This window comes from Lissotriton vulgaris, chromosome 9 (genome assembly GCF_964263255.1).
Source record: "Lissotriton vulgaris chromosome 9, aLisVul1.2, whole genome shotgun sequence".
Taxonomy (NCBI): Eukaryota; Metazoa; Chordata; class Amphibia; order Caudata; family Salamandridae; genus Lissotriton; species Lissotriton vulgaris.
The window spans coordinates 211,276,972-211,293,665 of NC_141697.1; positions in this window are offsets into that span (position 1 = coordinate 211,276,972).

The window sequence follows — 16,694 nt, forward strand, 5'->3', positions numbered from 1 at the left end:
AGCTAGAGCTTTGCCGAGTTGTCGAAGAGCGACAGCGGCGGCTGCGGTGTCCATCCGACAATCTGCAGGACTGGTCATGGATAATATGCTTACGGTGATGGTTCCGCATGCAGTTGACACTCTCTTAAATCGCACGAAAACTCAACACTTGACGAGCGCAAGGTTGTCTGGTTACGAGTTGACGCTTTTGGCAAGTCATATCCAAATAAAACGCTGTAATGTCCTAAATCTGGCGACGTTGTTGCCAACTAATATGGAATCAGATGAGGTACCACCACATGATTGTTATTTGCGAACTGAGGAAGAAACGAAGGGTTGTGTCGACCTAAAAAACACCCCATTGGCAGATCCCGATGGTACTTTGTATGTTGATGGTTCATGTTTTAAGTTGCCGAATGGTGATGTGACAACTGCATATGCTGTGGTAACGTTGAGTACGGTTGTGGAAACTGCGAGATTGAATCAGAATTCCGCGCAGGCGGCAGAGTTGATTGCATTGACGAGAGCGTGTGATTTGTCGAAGGGAAAGCGAGTGAATGTTTTTACCAATAGCCAATATGCTTTTGGCATTACACATAGTTTTGGTCGATTGTGGCGAGAGAGAGGCTTTATGACATCACATGGCACGAAGATCCAACACAGACAGCTTGTGAATGATCTTTTAGACGCACTTACATTGCCTAAGCAGGTGGCGATTATTAAATGCAGCGTGCACCGAAAAGTGACGGATGATGTTGGTTGTGGTAATGCGTTTGCGGATGAGATTGCTAAAGAGACAGCTAGAAACCTTGCAACCTGAATGTATGTGACGAGTTTGGTAAGGTGGCCTGCAGAAACTGGCATGTGTGAGGACACTGTTGAGAGCGTAAAAGCGATTCAGAATGAGGCCACCGAAACTGAAAAGACTAAGTGGAAGGAGAGCATAGGAAAGTTAGATGCGCACAGATGTTGGATTGATTTGTCGGAAAATCAGAGATGGATTTTGCCGGATGCATATGTGCTAGCCGTTGTGACTATGGCTCACGGCTTGTCACATATTAGCGTGAAAGGTATATGTAAGTTGTTGTCCCCTGTATGGAAGAATGATGGTATTGCTAAGTGTGCTGAGAGAGTGGTTAAGAATTTATGATATGTATGATGTACAATCCTGGCAAGGGCACTCCTACCCCGCCCGGCCACTTTGCTCCTCCTACATGTCCCTTTGAGGTTATCCAACTGGACTTCATCCATATGGAGAGATGTAATAACCTGAAGTACTTTTTAGTTGTGGTTTGCGCATTCTCCAGATGGATCGAAGCCTATCCTCTCAAAGACAATAGTGCCCTGTCCACAGCGAAAGTCCTAATGAAGGAATACTTTCCTCGGTATGGAATGCCACGAATTGTATGGTCTGATAACGGAAGTGAGTTTGTGGGGAGTGTGATGAAGAGTGTGTGTAAGGGCCTTGGAATAACACAAAAATTCCACAGCGCCAATCATCCCCAGTCAGCAGGTTTAGTTGAAGGGTACAATGGTACCCTAAAATTGAAACTCGCAAAGATTCAGGCTACGACTGGTTTGTCGTGGCCTGATGCCTTGCCTCTGGCTCTTTTATCGACCAGGGCGACTGTACACTCTCGAGTTGGACTTAGCCCATATGAGATTGTGTTCGGCCGTCCTGCAAACATTTGGGGGGTCCCTAGACCCAGGTCCTTCGACAGTCTTGAGTATCCAATGTTAATTGATTATCTTCATGGTCTGACTGCTAAACTGAGGTTAATTCATCAACAGGTCTTTGAAGCACTGCCGGCACAGATGGAGGGTCTTGGATATCGGCTCCAACCGGGTGACTAGGTGGTTACCAGGAATTTTGGCCGGAAGCGGAACCTGGAGCCGAGATTTGTGGGACCTTACCAGGTTCTACTCGCCACGAGAACTGCAGTTCGTCTGGAGGGCCGCAAGCATTGGGTGCATGCCACCCACACAAAGAAGGTGCCAATACCTTTACCAGCGGATTCGTGGGTGAGAGCCGGTATTGCCGCATCAGAAACAGAAACTCCGGTGAAATTTGTGCCGTTCAGTGACGCTCAGCCTTTAGGAAACACTTCAGTGCAATCAGATAATTTTGTTGAACCTTTGTCATTGGAAAACTCAAGACTTGAACTATCATCTGACCGACAGGACTCTGTTCCGCAACCTAAACAATTATTTGAAGAACAGACTCGTCCTGAAAGAAGCAGATATTTTCTTCGTTCTCATACCAAAGACTAATAAATATCTTTTTGCTTTTCCCCTTTTTGAAAATTCACGTTACCCCCTTGTTGTCACTTTGAACTGTATGAACAATTACACCTTCCATTGATTTCTAAGTTCTTCCCCACATATGTTTCTTTTTCCACAGCTAAGAGATTTGTATTACAATTAAATGTTTGATTAAAGAACCTCACATCCGGGTTGACCGTAGGGCCGTGCGGGTACTTCCTTCTGTTTAGCAGGTTCCTGACACTAGGTCGGTACTTTTGTCGATTCCTAGGAACTCCTGGGAATTGATAATCGCTACTCAGAACGAAGTGCGTCAAGAACGTTGCGGACGGTTTTTAGAGGATGGAATTCTCAAAGTTGTCGGAAATGGAGAAGACTCTAGCGCAAAGATCAGTACTGCACAGGGTCATACAAACTAAATGCTTTCTGTTTCAGGTGTTCCTGCTGTTCTTGACTGTTTCCATGCTATTGGTGGGTGGAGTATATTTTGGAATACAATCGTTATTGCCTTCTGTTTTACCTACTCCTTCTTCTGAACCAAAATCTACTTCTACTGATTCTCCACATTCCTTTCACCCTCTACCTCAACACGAACAGGTTAGACGTGCGGAATTCATGAATAACTCCTTTGTCCAGCTTCTTCATCAACATCAGTTGGTGATGAATACTACCAACTGTTGGGTGTATGGTTTAATGCCACATACCATGGATAGGGGAATTCCGTACTTGGTCCTTCCTTATAGTTCCCAGGGGTCAGCTCGAGCATTCCAAACTATGTTTCATAGCGCACTAGATTCCTACCCCCATCTAGAGCCACGCACTGCAGATCATGGTCCTGGCCCGTACCACAAGCCTTTGGCAAGAGCGATTGCCGATTTAGATAGAGATATCTTTGACGCATCACTTATTCCAGAGGAAGAGGTGCGAGCATACAGAGATCTGAGTGAGGCTGAGTATAGTATGTCAGTGGGTGATCGGCAGCTTAAAATCTCGTCTCCGATCTGGATTGTACCCCATCTCGGTAACTTCTGTTTGAAAAGTCTTGGCCGAAGCCCGCGAGCTCAGCTTGGGAGGAGTGCCTGTACTGAAACGTATGTTTTACCGACGGCCTCTTCCCCTGTTCTCTTGACTGCCAAGGGTACATACTTTGTATGTTATGACCGCGCATATACATGGTGGCCTCGTGACTTCTCAGGCACCTGTTATATTGCGAATCTGTTGCCGCCGACCTTCACTGTTGGGTCGGATTATCACAAGACCAGAGTTGTGAGAGGCGTGATTAGCAAAGAAGACACTGCCGGTCAAGAAGCAGGAGACTTCTTTAAGGGTTTCTTGCCGTTTTGGGGACCTATGATCAATAGTAGGAACCAGAGACAGTTGACTCGAGTGGTGGAATCGACTGCTAATATCACTGCAAGTGCCCTTGGTAATCTTACAGCAGAGCTTCAGGCGGACAGGCTTATGACGTTGCAAAATCGTATGGTTTTAGATGTTGTTCTTGCAGATAGAGGTGGAGTATGTAAGGTGATCCATTCGAGTTGGTGCATTTTCATCCCTGATCACGCTCCAACTGTCTATCAAGCCATCTCGAAGTTGCATACGATCTCCGAGTCCATACACGTGGACGTAGGTGATTGGATGCTACTAGGATGGTTTTGGGGCCTGATGTCGACGTGGGGTTGGAATATTCTGATGATCATTGGGGTTGTTGTAGCATTTCTGTTCATGTGTTGTCTTTGTGTACAGTGTGGTCCTGCCTTATGTGGCCTCTGTGCCACGACGTGTATAAGACGGCCACCTGTTACCAAGGAAGCACTGATGGATAGAATGATGTTGCAGCAACATCTGGATGGTCTGATGAATATCGAGATCGATTCTGATATCGACTAGTGCTTGCCTACATGAGGGCAAAAGGAGCGTCTGAGGTACTCAGCAAGGAAAAGGAAGGGTACTACTGCACCATATTCTCCAATCTCCAGTTCTGATGATGATGTTATGGACCTGGAGTGGACCCTGACAAACACCAGGGGACAACAGGAGCGGCAAGGGAAAAGTAAAGCTCCAGAAAGACTTTTTTTACAGTCAACAAAGAGGGAAAGCACATTGCAATATGCACCATTTGTCATACAAATGTTCGTTGAGGTAAGCCTGGTACACATTATGGTACTGGAGGCAAAGATGACCCATCCGTGAAAGGCCATTAAATCGGTCTTGAATCGGTCATGAAGAGCACCGCCAAGGCTGCTCTTCAAAGGCAGATGGCCTCGCTCGAGGCTCATCTTGCCGTGCCGGTCTATTGTTTCAGCCGTGCATTCATTAGGCATGTCTCCTTTGATCCTGCAATCGTGTTTCCGATATCACCCCCCTACACTCTTTTTTATCTGTTGACTATCTTTGTCTTCCTCTGCACCTGTTTCTGACTCTTCCTTCATTCGTTTACAGCCGGAATGGAATGTACTAATGTTGGGAAGATGTACTTTTACAGTTGGGAACCGGTGATGTTACTGCAATTATGTTCCGTGACTCTGAATACATGAAAGCGACCCTTTGAATTTTTACTGTGGGAACTATGTTGTAACCTTTTGTTCGCCATGTTGTTTTATGACAGAAATCTGTTTAAAAGAGCGATCCACAGTTGCAATTTGAAGCAGTCTCCTAGAACCTACACATGCTGTACTTCTTGTGACTTCTGTGTTCCCTGCAGTAAATAAACCTCGATCTTTGACGCCGAAGGAAGTGTCCTGTGTCTCTGTCATTTGTACGCCGGAACAGGTAACCCACGAAGGTTTCAGGTGTTGTCCCCTGGCACCGCTGGGTCTTAGCAAAACCCAGTCCTTCACTCCAGTGTGGTCTAGAAACGCATCGGCGGTGTTGTTTGGGAGATACAAAGTATCATTGTTGTACAAAAGATAGGACCGGCTGGTCCAGCATTAAAATATATATAAGTCATTTAATTACTTATATTCTATCCTCCCAACCCCTAGTTTCTCTCATTCAGGGTTTGCAATTTTTTTGTTGTTTGTGATAAAAATGTTTGTATTATTTTTTCAATAATTGTTTTATTTAATGTCTGATGCGAGAATACTTTCTAATGTGTGACATAATGGTTTCTAAATGTGTAAATAGTCTTTGCCTTTAATGTTTGTTAAAGTTTGTTTAGCCTTGTAAATATTTGCAATCAATGTCTTTTTCTGTCATCAATTCTTTGAAAATATAAAAAATACAAAATGATTGACACAAAATATTGGTGTCTAGGGAAGCGACAATAAATTGGTTTCTTACCCTGTATCAAAAAAACGTATTGAGTCACTGTAGTTTGGGTACTTTTTGTTGTTCACTATTGATATTAGGTCTAGCCCTCACCACATAAAAGACCTAACCCCTTTTGTTCCCAATTGCCAGATCTCAGCAGACTGGCAATAAAGTATTTAGCTTGTCCTGTCACTAGGTGTCTGCTGAACATGTATTCAGGACAGCTGGTGTGGTTGTCACAGTGAGAAAGACCAGTTTCTCACCTCAAAACATGGCAAGACTGACAATGATCAAAATTAACCAACGTTTGATACCACACAATTACACCATTCCTGAAACAGCTGCCTAGGAAGAAGAGGGTGATTGGTCTGAAATTGAATCAAATGTGTTAGCTGACCAACTTCTGGGTGAACCACTTGAGTTTAAGGATGAACTCTATCTCCCAGACACAGTGCCCCAATAGAACTTTTTAATATTTTTTCGTTGAACTTAGTTTTTTCTTTGCAAAAAAACAACAAAAAAATTAGCTAGAGGAACATTATTATTTTGTGTCAGATTTATGCTGTTGCACAATTTTTATTAGTCATATATATATTACCGGATTGCAGTTGGGCCAGTGTGCATCGAAGAAGCATCTACAATGCCTTCATGACACTGGGGACAATGCCTGCATGCCCCCCTTGCATGGCTATTGGTTGATGCCTATCTCTTTGTGAATCACTTAGCACTAGAAGGTCTTCCCCATAAAATCATTTACTATTTATAAGACTGCCTGCCAAAACCAAATTCCAATGTGTTGCCAGCATCGAAGACGATTGAATGCCTTATTCTAAAACTACTCTGGCTTGAATTGGAAGAGGTAATTTCAACGATTGCAATGGTGGGGCACTGATTGCTTGAGTGATGGTTTAAGTTGATTGATGATTCATATGGTGGCAGACAGTGAGGTAGGGCATTGAACTGTAATGTGGGGGCTTGCCTGAGATATCAGATTTGCAATTTTTGGTGGGGCCCTGAAGGGTGGGAGATAATTGTTTCCCTGGAAGTGATTGGCCTTTACAAACTTACTTAGCAAAAATTAATTAACGTGTATGGTCCACTCCTATGATCCATCTGTATTTCATCTCTAGGATGGCTGCCCCAGGTAATTGTTTTATTTACAAGACTGCAAAATTCCAATCTGTTGCTTTCATTAATGGGGAGAAAGTGTACCTATAATACTATGCTTGGAGTGGAACAGGTAACCAATGCACCAATAAGTGATCTGACTATCGCGTGATTGTGAGTGATGGTTGATGTGGTGGCGGACTGTGAGGGAGGGTATGTTGAACTGTAATATGGGACATTTATTGAGATGATTATTGATTTGCATTGTCTGGGGCTTGAGTGATGGGCGCTCTTTTTCTTTTCCCTGTAGGAGATCAACCCTTTCACATTGCAGGGTTGTTCTCCTTTTTCTGGTTCTTTGAAGACCAGAACAATCACTTTAGTTAACAACAGAAAACTATGCAAAATATTGCAATTCTGTTTCCCTATTTGTTCTTCCACAGCAGAGCACTTAACGTCTATCTTGATTGGGTCATTATGATTTATAATGAAGATGACTGGTGATGGACGGCGTTACTCGAAGTCAGGAGCAGCATCATGGAAGAACTCATGGTAGGTGCTGCAGACGAACCTCATCAACAGCTAGAAGCAAGAAGGTATTTGATTATAAACGTCAGTCCAAAGGTAAACCAAGAGTCTGAGTCCTAGTACTCAGCAATGTGGACTAGAGAGAGGTGCGTTTGTGAAATGCAGCTCTGTGTGTGTGTTGGACTTGTGGTAAAAGTGAAACTCTGAGTCTCCTTCTTGAATGTTTTGCTCTGACTCTGAGTTTCTCTATACACTCTTCAAGAAGCTTACCTTCCTTCTGTCCTCCTTGACTTTAAAATACAGTTTTTCTTTCCAATCTGCAAGCCTTCTTCTTTTCTCCTTCATGAATGAAAGGCGAAAGCTAGCTGAGCACAACAACACTCCTGCTTACCTACCCGAGCAGTTCAGACAGTCACCAAAGAGCAGACATTCCCAAGGAGAATGCAGCTGCAACACTCAATTTTGCAATACCATATAATTTTTCTTTTAACAATCATTTGACCCATGCCCCCAAGAGTATTTCATGCACTCATGGATATTATAAACCCAATGGTAAACAATCTGAATAACTATTCATTTGAATCCGCTTGTCTACCTGACAGCTGGAAGATTGCAGCGGTAAAACTCCTGCAGAAAAAGACAATTGCAGACCCCACCACTTTATCCAACCTCAGACCCATATCACAATTACCTTGGATGAGTAAAATAGTAGATAAGCTGGCTAATAAGCAATTAAACAATTTCCTCCAAACAGAAGATATCTTACACACCAAACAATCGGGTTTCAGACCAGGATATTCAACAGTCAGTGCTGCTCCATACTACGGAGCATTAAAGTTTGCCCTAGATCAAGGCAGAGATGCAGTACTGATTATGTTGGATTTATCGGCAGCGTTCAACACGGTCTCCCATGATATTTTTAGGGACAGACTCAAGTTGAGTGGTGTTACTAATAAGGCGCTCACTTGGTTCTCATCATTTTTAGACAATAGACAGAATATTGTGACCGTTGGCTGACACAAATCCTCAGAAAAACAGCTCTCAGCAGGCGTGCCGCAGGGTTCTTCCCGGAGCCCGACGTTGTTTAATTTATGCATGACTCCATTGCTTACCTTAATTGACTCCTTCGATGCAGAAGTTATCACATATGCAGACGACACCCAGATTATTCTCACCTTAGATAAAAACTCAACCACCGCAGAAGAGAAATTCCACCACTGCCTAACAGCAGTTATGAACTGGATGAAACTTAACTATCTGAAGTGTGACAGCCAGAAAACAGAAATCATGCTGTTGGAGAAGGCCAATCCCTTCACACCCAGTTAGTGGTGGCCGGCCAACACAGTTCCACCTACAATCACTGCTGTCACAGCATGTAATCTAGGAATCAAGTTTAATCCAACCTTATCTTTTCACAGCCGTGGCTTTTATGTGTTTTCATATCATAAAAATATTGAAATAGTTCTTAGATCTTCTCCCATTGAATGCCAGGAAGACTGTAGCATTACATTACTTAATGATTTCAGAAATAATACTGCTAGCTCCACATTAGAAAAACTTACTAGTAGTGCTATTTGTTCTATTTTAGCACAATCCGGCATTCTCATTGTGTCCTCACACAGCACTCAGGTGATGGCAATTGTTTGTACATTTTTTATAAATATATAGCCCACTAACTCAGTCTATCTACTTCCATTAAGTTGACTACAATGGATAATCAATCAGTCATTCTGACATCCTTGTCAAGGAAACTGCTCTCCCCTCATGCCCCCCAGTGCCTTAAGGTTCCAGGTAGGTGTTCAAGGCCCTCCTCCACCCACAGGCTCCTGCCTGCACCTCATCCCTGGTAGTCCAGTGCAAGTGCCTTCTCTTCTGCTGGTATGCTATGTGTTTGCCAGCATTTTCTGTTCCTTTATGTCTGTTGCCCACTTTTTTTGTCCTTTTCTGTCCTCCTCAATTTTTCTGCCTTTTGGTCCCCTGTTTGCCTTGTTTCTTGCTGTTTCCAACTGCTTCTGCCACCACCGTCCCTCCCCCGCTGCGTGTTACCACTCACGCCTCCCAGCTGCTCTTCCTCCCTGACCCCTACTTAATGGTAGCTGCTGCAGGACAGGATGAGCAAGACCTCTGACGTCCTGGTGAGAGAAACTGATCTATCCTTGTTCAGCCCTGTCGTTGAGGCACTGCCCCCAGTGCTTTTCTGGTTCCAGGTAGTTGTTCGAGGCCCTTCACTATCCGCAAGCTCCTTCCTGCGCCTCATCTCTGGTGATCCAGTGGCGACCCTGCTCTTTTGCTTGTCTGCTTCGAGTTTGCCAGCCTTCTTCTGTTCCTTTTTTTATGTTGCCTATCTTTTGTGTCTTTTTTTGCCTTTCTCTATTTTTTGCCTTTATTCTGCCGTTTATTCTATTCTTTCCCTGTTTGCCTCCATTCTCACTGTTTCCTGCTGCTTCTGCCCCTACGACTACTCCCCCCTGTGTGTTCCCTCTATTGCGTCCACACTGCTCTCCTTCCCCTGACCCCTGCATAATGGTGGCAGCTCTGGGGCTGCATTGCAGGTGCACCGCTGGTGCACTAAAGACAAGCCAGTCTGCCCCTGTCCAAGACCCGACTGCGACCAGCGTCATGGTCCCTGGTCCTCCGCCCCGCCGCTATAAATCCAGCACTCTCCACACACTCAACCACAGATGCAACAACAATTGCCAGCCCTCAACGCTGAGCAACTGCCAAGGCCCAATCTCCTGCGAAAACTGCTGCTTAACCTTCACCCACCTCTGGACCGAGACAGCTACCGCAAATCCACCACCGGATGCCAGAGCACCCAAACCCCTGATCTGCATCCTTCTCAACGTGTGCTCCCTGCACAGACATGCAGTAGAAGTTTGAGACCTCCTCAACCCGCTCACACCTGATGTTGCCTTCCTCACAGAGATCTAGACCAATGCCAGCTTTGCTCCCAACATGGCAACTGCCATCGCTGATGGGTACAAGATCCTGAGGAAAGACCGCCCCATCGGCCCCAGAGGAGGTCTTGCCATCGTCCACAAAAGTGCCTCCCGACTGACAACCTCCATCTCGAATAATTCCTACTCCCATGGAATACATACATTTCCAGATCCAGCCCAACCCCAGAATGACACTCTGCAGACCACTCGCCTACAGACCTCCCGGACCCTGCTACGCATTCACCAACACCATTGCAGACTACATTGTGCCCCACGCCCTCGCCTTAAGAATTACTTACATCTCAGAGACCTGAATTTCCACTTAGACAGCCTCAGCTACCCCAGCTCCACTGACCTTCTAGAGAACCTCACTAACATTGGACTGAAGCAACTCATCTCCACCCCCACCCACACAGTGGGCCACTCTCGATCCCATGTTCGCCAGAGGAAACAACATTTGCTTCAGTCACACCACAGAACCTCTCGCGACGGACCACCCCAGCACCCACTTCTCCTTCTCGAAAGCCACCACACACAAGCCTATGCCACACCTCTCATGCCGAAACTGGAGCAAGATCACTGAAGAGCACCTCACCTCTCCCTCAGCCGCACTCCTTCCCCTACCACAAAAGATACCAACATGGCAGCCGATGACCTCCACCAATGGATCACCGACTGCACCAACATGCTCACTCACCTCCAGAACTCAGAAAGACGACTCAACATGGAACCCACGTGGTTTACCACAGATCCTCAAGAATCCAAGCACTCGAGCTGATGACTGGAGAAAACCTGAAGAAACAGCAAAACCCCAATAGCATGCACCACCTACAAGGCCGCCACAATGGCACACCACCATCTCACCAAATCTACGAAAAACTTGATTCAAGAGAGAATCCTCTCCAAATCCCACAACTCCAAGGAACTCTTCACCTTCATACAAGAACTCACCAGACCTCCCGGTGAAACCACAGACATCACTCCTCCCAGGACCTCTGCAACAAACTCTGCTCCTGCTATCACCACAAGATCAGGACATGCTATGACAACTTATACAACCAACACCAAGGCACCAACCCAACACCATCCACCAGCTACGACACCTAGCCTACCCTGTTCACCTGGACCCTGTCACCACTGAAGACACCACAAAGACTGAGAAGAGCATTCACGCTAGAGCACCCATTGACCTCTGCCCGCCACACATCTTCCACAGGGCCTCCTCCGGCATCACACCAGAACTACAAAAGACACTCAACTGCCCCCTCGAAACAGGCATGTTCCCCGATTATTGGAAATGCGCTGAAGTCAAATCCCTCTCAAAGAAGCCCTCTGTAGACCCGATGAACCTCAAGAACTACAGGCCCATCTCTCTCCTTCCCTTCACCACCAAAGTCATCGAGAAAATTGTCAACACCCAGCTAACGCAATTCAATGAACCTAACAACATCCTCAATTCATCTCAATCCAGATCCTGCAGAAACCACAGTACTGAGACGCCTTCCTATCCGCCACGGATGACATCCGCACCACCTCAATCATGGCCACAGTACAGACTTCATTCTACTAGACCTCTCAACAGCCTTTAACACCGTCTCCCACCACACACTAGCTGCCAGGCTCCATGATCTCAGCATGCAGGTAACTGCTGCAGACTGGATTTGCTCTTTCCTCTCCAGCAGAATAAGACTCCTGCCTTTTCTCTCCGAACCCACAAAGATCAGATACGGAGTACCCCAAGGATCCTCCCTCAGACCCACGCTCTTCAACATCTACATGGCCCCCCTTGCAACCATTGTCAGAAAACAGACTCAGCATAGTATCCCACGTCGACGACACCCAGCTCATTGTCTCCCTTACTAAGGAACCCAACATCAGCAGGCACAGTTTCCAGGAAAGAATGAAGGACGTCGCATCCTGGATGAGCAGCAGCTGCCTGAAGCGCAACTCAGAGAAAACGGAAGTCCTCATCCTAGGATCTACCCCACCATATGGGACGACACCTGGTGGCCCCCTTGCCCTCGGAAACCTTCCCACCCTCACAAATCAAACCCGCAGCCTCAGGATGATACTCGACTCCTCACTCATCATGGACCGACAGATCAATTCCATGTCCTCCACATGCTTCAACACCCTCTGCAAACTCCGAAAGACATTCAAATGGATCCCCCTTGACTCCAGGAAGTCTGTTACCCATGCACTCATCACCAGCAGGCTAGACTACGGAAATGCTCTCTACGCCGGAATCAACAAATCACTCCTTCGCAAACTCAATACCGTCCAGAATGCCGCAACTATACTCGTCCTCAGCATCCCATAACATGACAACATCCCCCAGCACCTCCGCAACCTCCACTGGCTCCCCGTCAAAAAGAGAGTAATGTTGAAGCTGCTCCGTCATGCCGACAAAGCCCTCCACAACACCGAACCCGAAAACCTCAACAAAAGAATCTCCTTCCACACCCCCACGAGAAACCTCTGCTCTGCCGTCTGAGCCCTTGCCGAAATCCCCCGCATCCACAAAGCAAGAACAGTGGGCAGATCCTTCTCCTACATTGCGATCAGGACCTGAGATGAACTCCCTCTCAGCATCAGACGGAGCCCTACAATGCAAGCCTTCAGAAAAGACTTCAAGACCTGGCTCTTCAGATTATCTCGAAGCTGCCTGAATCCCCCCTCCAGTTCCTTTAGACCCTCATGGGTGAGTAGTAAGCTCTATAAATCCCTGGTTGATTGATTGATTGATTGATTTAATCAAATCAGTCCTACAGTTGGAGCTCCCCTGGGTGGAACTGGAATTAGGACCTCACTTGTGAAGTTGTGATGCCTCCCCTGTTATTGCTTCATGGCCATTCAGGCAAGATCAAGTAAAGTAGAAAGGATCCCCGCTCACCCAAAGTAATATCGCACAATATAAAACTGGGTACTCACCAAAATGCATTGAAACCAAATCCAGTTTTTGTGATGTGAACAATGACCCAAGAAGATTGGTGACTGTAAAGACATGTTGTTGTTGTTGTTGTCTTTTGTATTCTACCAGCCTATGCTTATATGTTCTGTGATGCATTGTTTTTTATTGTAAAATAGGACCCCACCCTCCTTTTTGTGAAGGGATGCACAAGGATGGAGTTTTAGTTAGTCTTTTAAATACATATTAATAACTGTGTACTGATATATGATTTATCCACTGGTTTTAGATGAGATTTGGTATATAAACAGAGGGTAAAGAAAATAGTCTCTCTTTTTTTTACACGAACATATATAGGTGTGGTGTTTGTACCTTAATGTCATCTGGGCTATACATGAAGTTTACAATGAAATTGGAATGAGAGCATTGAATGTGCCTGAGTTTGAATTTACAAACCCAACTGGAGTTTTTATCTGACTGTATATTCAAATAAGACAACTAGTATGGATGAAATTGAATTTAGTAAGAAAGTAACTAAGTGTTACTGTTCTTTATCTAAATAGTTGTACACAATATAGGTCATCATAGCAGGATTCCCCATAATATTCAAGATAGTTAGATATGTTTAAATATAGACTCTATAACTAAGTGCTACACTCTCTCCTATGTTACAAGCACATAAACAGGTTGCATAAATCTAGTCGACAGGCAGCAGTGCAAAGTAAAAGGAATAACTTCAGGCATACATTTGGATTAAATAGAATATTTTCCCCTTATTTATTTACAAAGAAACCCACCCTCCACACCCAAACAACATGCCCACATCTCTCCCCAAACAAAACTAACCCAAACCCCAAACTGAAAATGTCCAAGAAAAGGTCTCTCTGGTTGAACTCCCTTAAGCCACAACAAACAACCAATCTCTACCACCAAATTTATAAAAGGGTTAGAAGAGGGCATTATGAATGTCGGTCTGGAGTTGGTCCAGGCTCTGTTTCATCCTGGTGAGCGGACCTTCGATGGTGTCCAGCTGCTGCATGATGTGGCACAGCAATGACCAGTTGTCAGTGTGGTGGGTGTGGCAGCAGGTGGCTGGTGGAGGCACCGGCAGGTCACTCTTTGGAAGTGGGGGACTGTGGCGAGGGCGAAGTCGGAGGTGCGGAGCTGGTGGGTGGGGGTGTAGAAGCTGAGTTGTCTGTTGAGGTTTGTTGGTCCAGTGTAGAGTGCCTAGTGTGCGTGAGTGAGGAGCTTGAAGGTTATCCTCTTGTTGACCGGGAGCCAGTGCAGGTCTCTCATGTGGGGTGTGATGTGGCTGCGGCGAGGGATGTCGAGGATCAGGTGTGCAGAGGCGCTCTGGATGTGTTGAAGCTGTCTCAGGAGTTTGGTCGAGGCTCCTCCGTAAAGGGTGTTTCCGTAGTCCAACCTGCTGCTGACGAGGGCCTGGGTGACCGTTCTTCTCCTTTCAGTGAGGATCCACTTGTAGATCCTGCGGAGCATGCGGAGGGTGTTGAAACAGGAGGAGAAGATGGCGTTGACCTGTTTAGTCATGGAGAGGGTGGAGTCAAGGATGACCCCTAGGTTGCGTGTGTGGTTGGTGGGTGTTAAAGTAGTTCCCAGTGTGGTCGGGCACCAGGTGTCATCCCAGGCCAAAGGGGTGGATCTTGTCCGAGTTCAGCTTCAGTCGGCTGTTCCACATCCATTCAGCGACGGCCTTCATTCCTTCATGAAGGTTGAGTTTGGTGGTGTGGGGGTCCTTGGTGAGGGAGAGGATCAGCTGAGTGTCATCAGCGTAGGAGATGATGTTAAGGTCATTCTTATGGGCAACGTGGGTGAGCGGTGCCATATAGATGTTAAACAGAGTTGGGCCCATGGGTACGCCGCAGATGATCACGGTGGCTTCGGAGCAGAAGGGGAGAAGGCGGACGCTCTGTGTCCTGCCAGAGACAAAGGAGGATGACCCCTAGGTTGAATGCGTGGTCGGCGGGTGTTGGAGTAGTTCCCATTGCAGTCGGCCACCAGGTGTCATCCCAGGCCGAAGGGGTGGATCCGAGGATGAGGACATCTGTCTTGTCCGAGTTCAGCTTCAGTCAGCTGTTCCACATCTATTCAGCGACGGCCTTCATTCCTTCATGAAGGTTAGGTTTGGCGGTGTGGGGGTCCTTGGTGAGGGAGAGGATCAGCTGGGTGTCATCGGCATAGGAGATGATGGTGAGGTTGTGCCGATGGGCAATGTGGGCGAGCGTGCCATGTAGATGTTAAACAGAGTTGGGCCCTGGGGTACGCCGCAGATAATTTTGGTGGCTTCGGAGCGGAAGGGGGGAAGGCGGACGCTCTGTGTCCTGCCAGAGACAAAGGAGGTGGTCCAATCCAGGGCCTTCTCTTGGATCCCAGCGTTGTGGAGGCGTGTTTTTAGTGTGTGGTGGCAGACCGTGTCGAAGGCGGCTGACAGGTCCAGGAGGGTGAGAGCCGCTGTTTCTCCGTTGTCCAGCAGGGGAAGCCATGTTCATTGCTAAGTTGCACTCTGGGTAGTTTGCTACTGTCTCCATCTGTATTTGACAATTATCTTTTTTTACTTCCAATGGCCCTGCTCTTCGCCAAATGCATTTCTCTTTCTACCCTGTCTACACCTTGGAAAATGAAAAATAAAAAAGATACCACATCACACATCTCACATATGAAATGCGTATATTAATATATTATCCTGTCTGCCTTAAGTAGACGTTGAGGAAAATAAATCTAATGGACTGCACTACAGGTAAAGGAACAGGCTATATAGATGTAATTTGTGACATTCGTCACTGTGGATCTCATATGCCAAACTTGACATCAAATCATGCACTTACTCCCACTTTACTCTGTGGCCTTCTCGATCACCATGTGTTTCCAACAAATTCATTTGCTGGGCTGTAATCAAAGAAAGGAAACTTGATTTTCTTTACCGCATGGGGTAGCGTACAGGGATTAGACAGGTAAGGTACAGATTTTTTTAATATATAATAGAGGGGCCAATACGCTGATAACCGATTCATCATCTTTGACTTATTCAGTCATGCTACTAATCAAAAGGGAAAAATCTGAACAAGGGTAAATTAAATCTGTAAACATATTGTGGAATCACTTCACATGTGTATCAAATTAAATGTGACACATGCCAAGAATGGATTTTTTAATTTGCTAGGCAGGGACAGAAGAACTTAGGAAAAAATAAAGGAGTTAAGTACTAAGAGATGACTGAGAAGGCAAAGGGACAACACACCTTGTGTGTCCGGTTTGCAATGCCTTGAACACATTGTAAATGCTTCATTAACTGAAGTAGACACATATCACACAACCAACACTGCAGTCACACATTGATTGACCCATACTGCACTTCAGTCATAGTGGACAAAAAAGCCATGGGTGAGAAGGAGGGATAATGAATGATAGGTAGGATAGATCTGGATCAGATAACATATGCAGCGAGTCGAGGGAGTAGAACAAAGAATTAAAATAAATACCTCCAACTTAGAGGCATAGATTTGAATGATATTGATAACCATACACAAACCAAGTAAGCAAAGTATGTGAGCAGCGTGCTCCTCAGGAGAAGAGTTGCCTTGTTTATTCATCTAAACAATCCAAATATTCATTCATTCTTTCATTCTAATTCACCCACAGCCATCATGATTAAGCTTTACTTGCTCTGGTCCAGTCTTTCACCAAAACTACCAATCCATTTT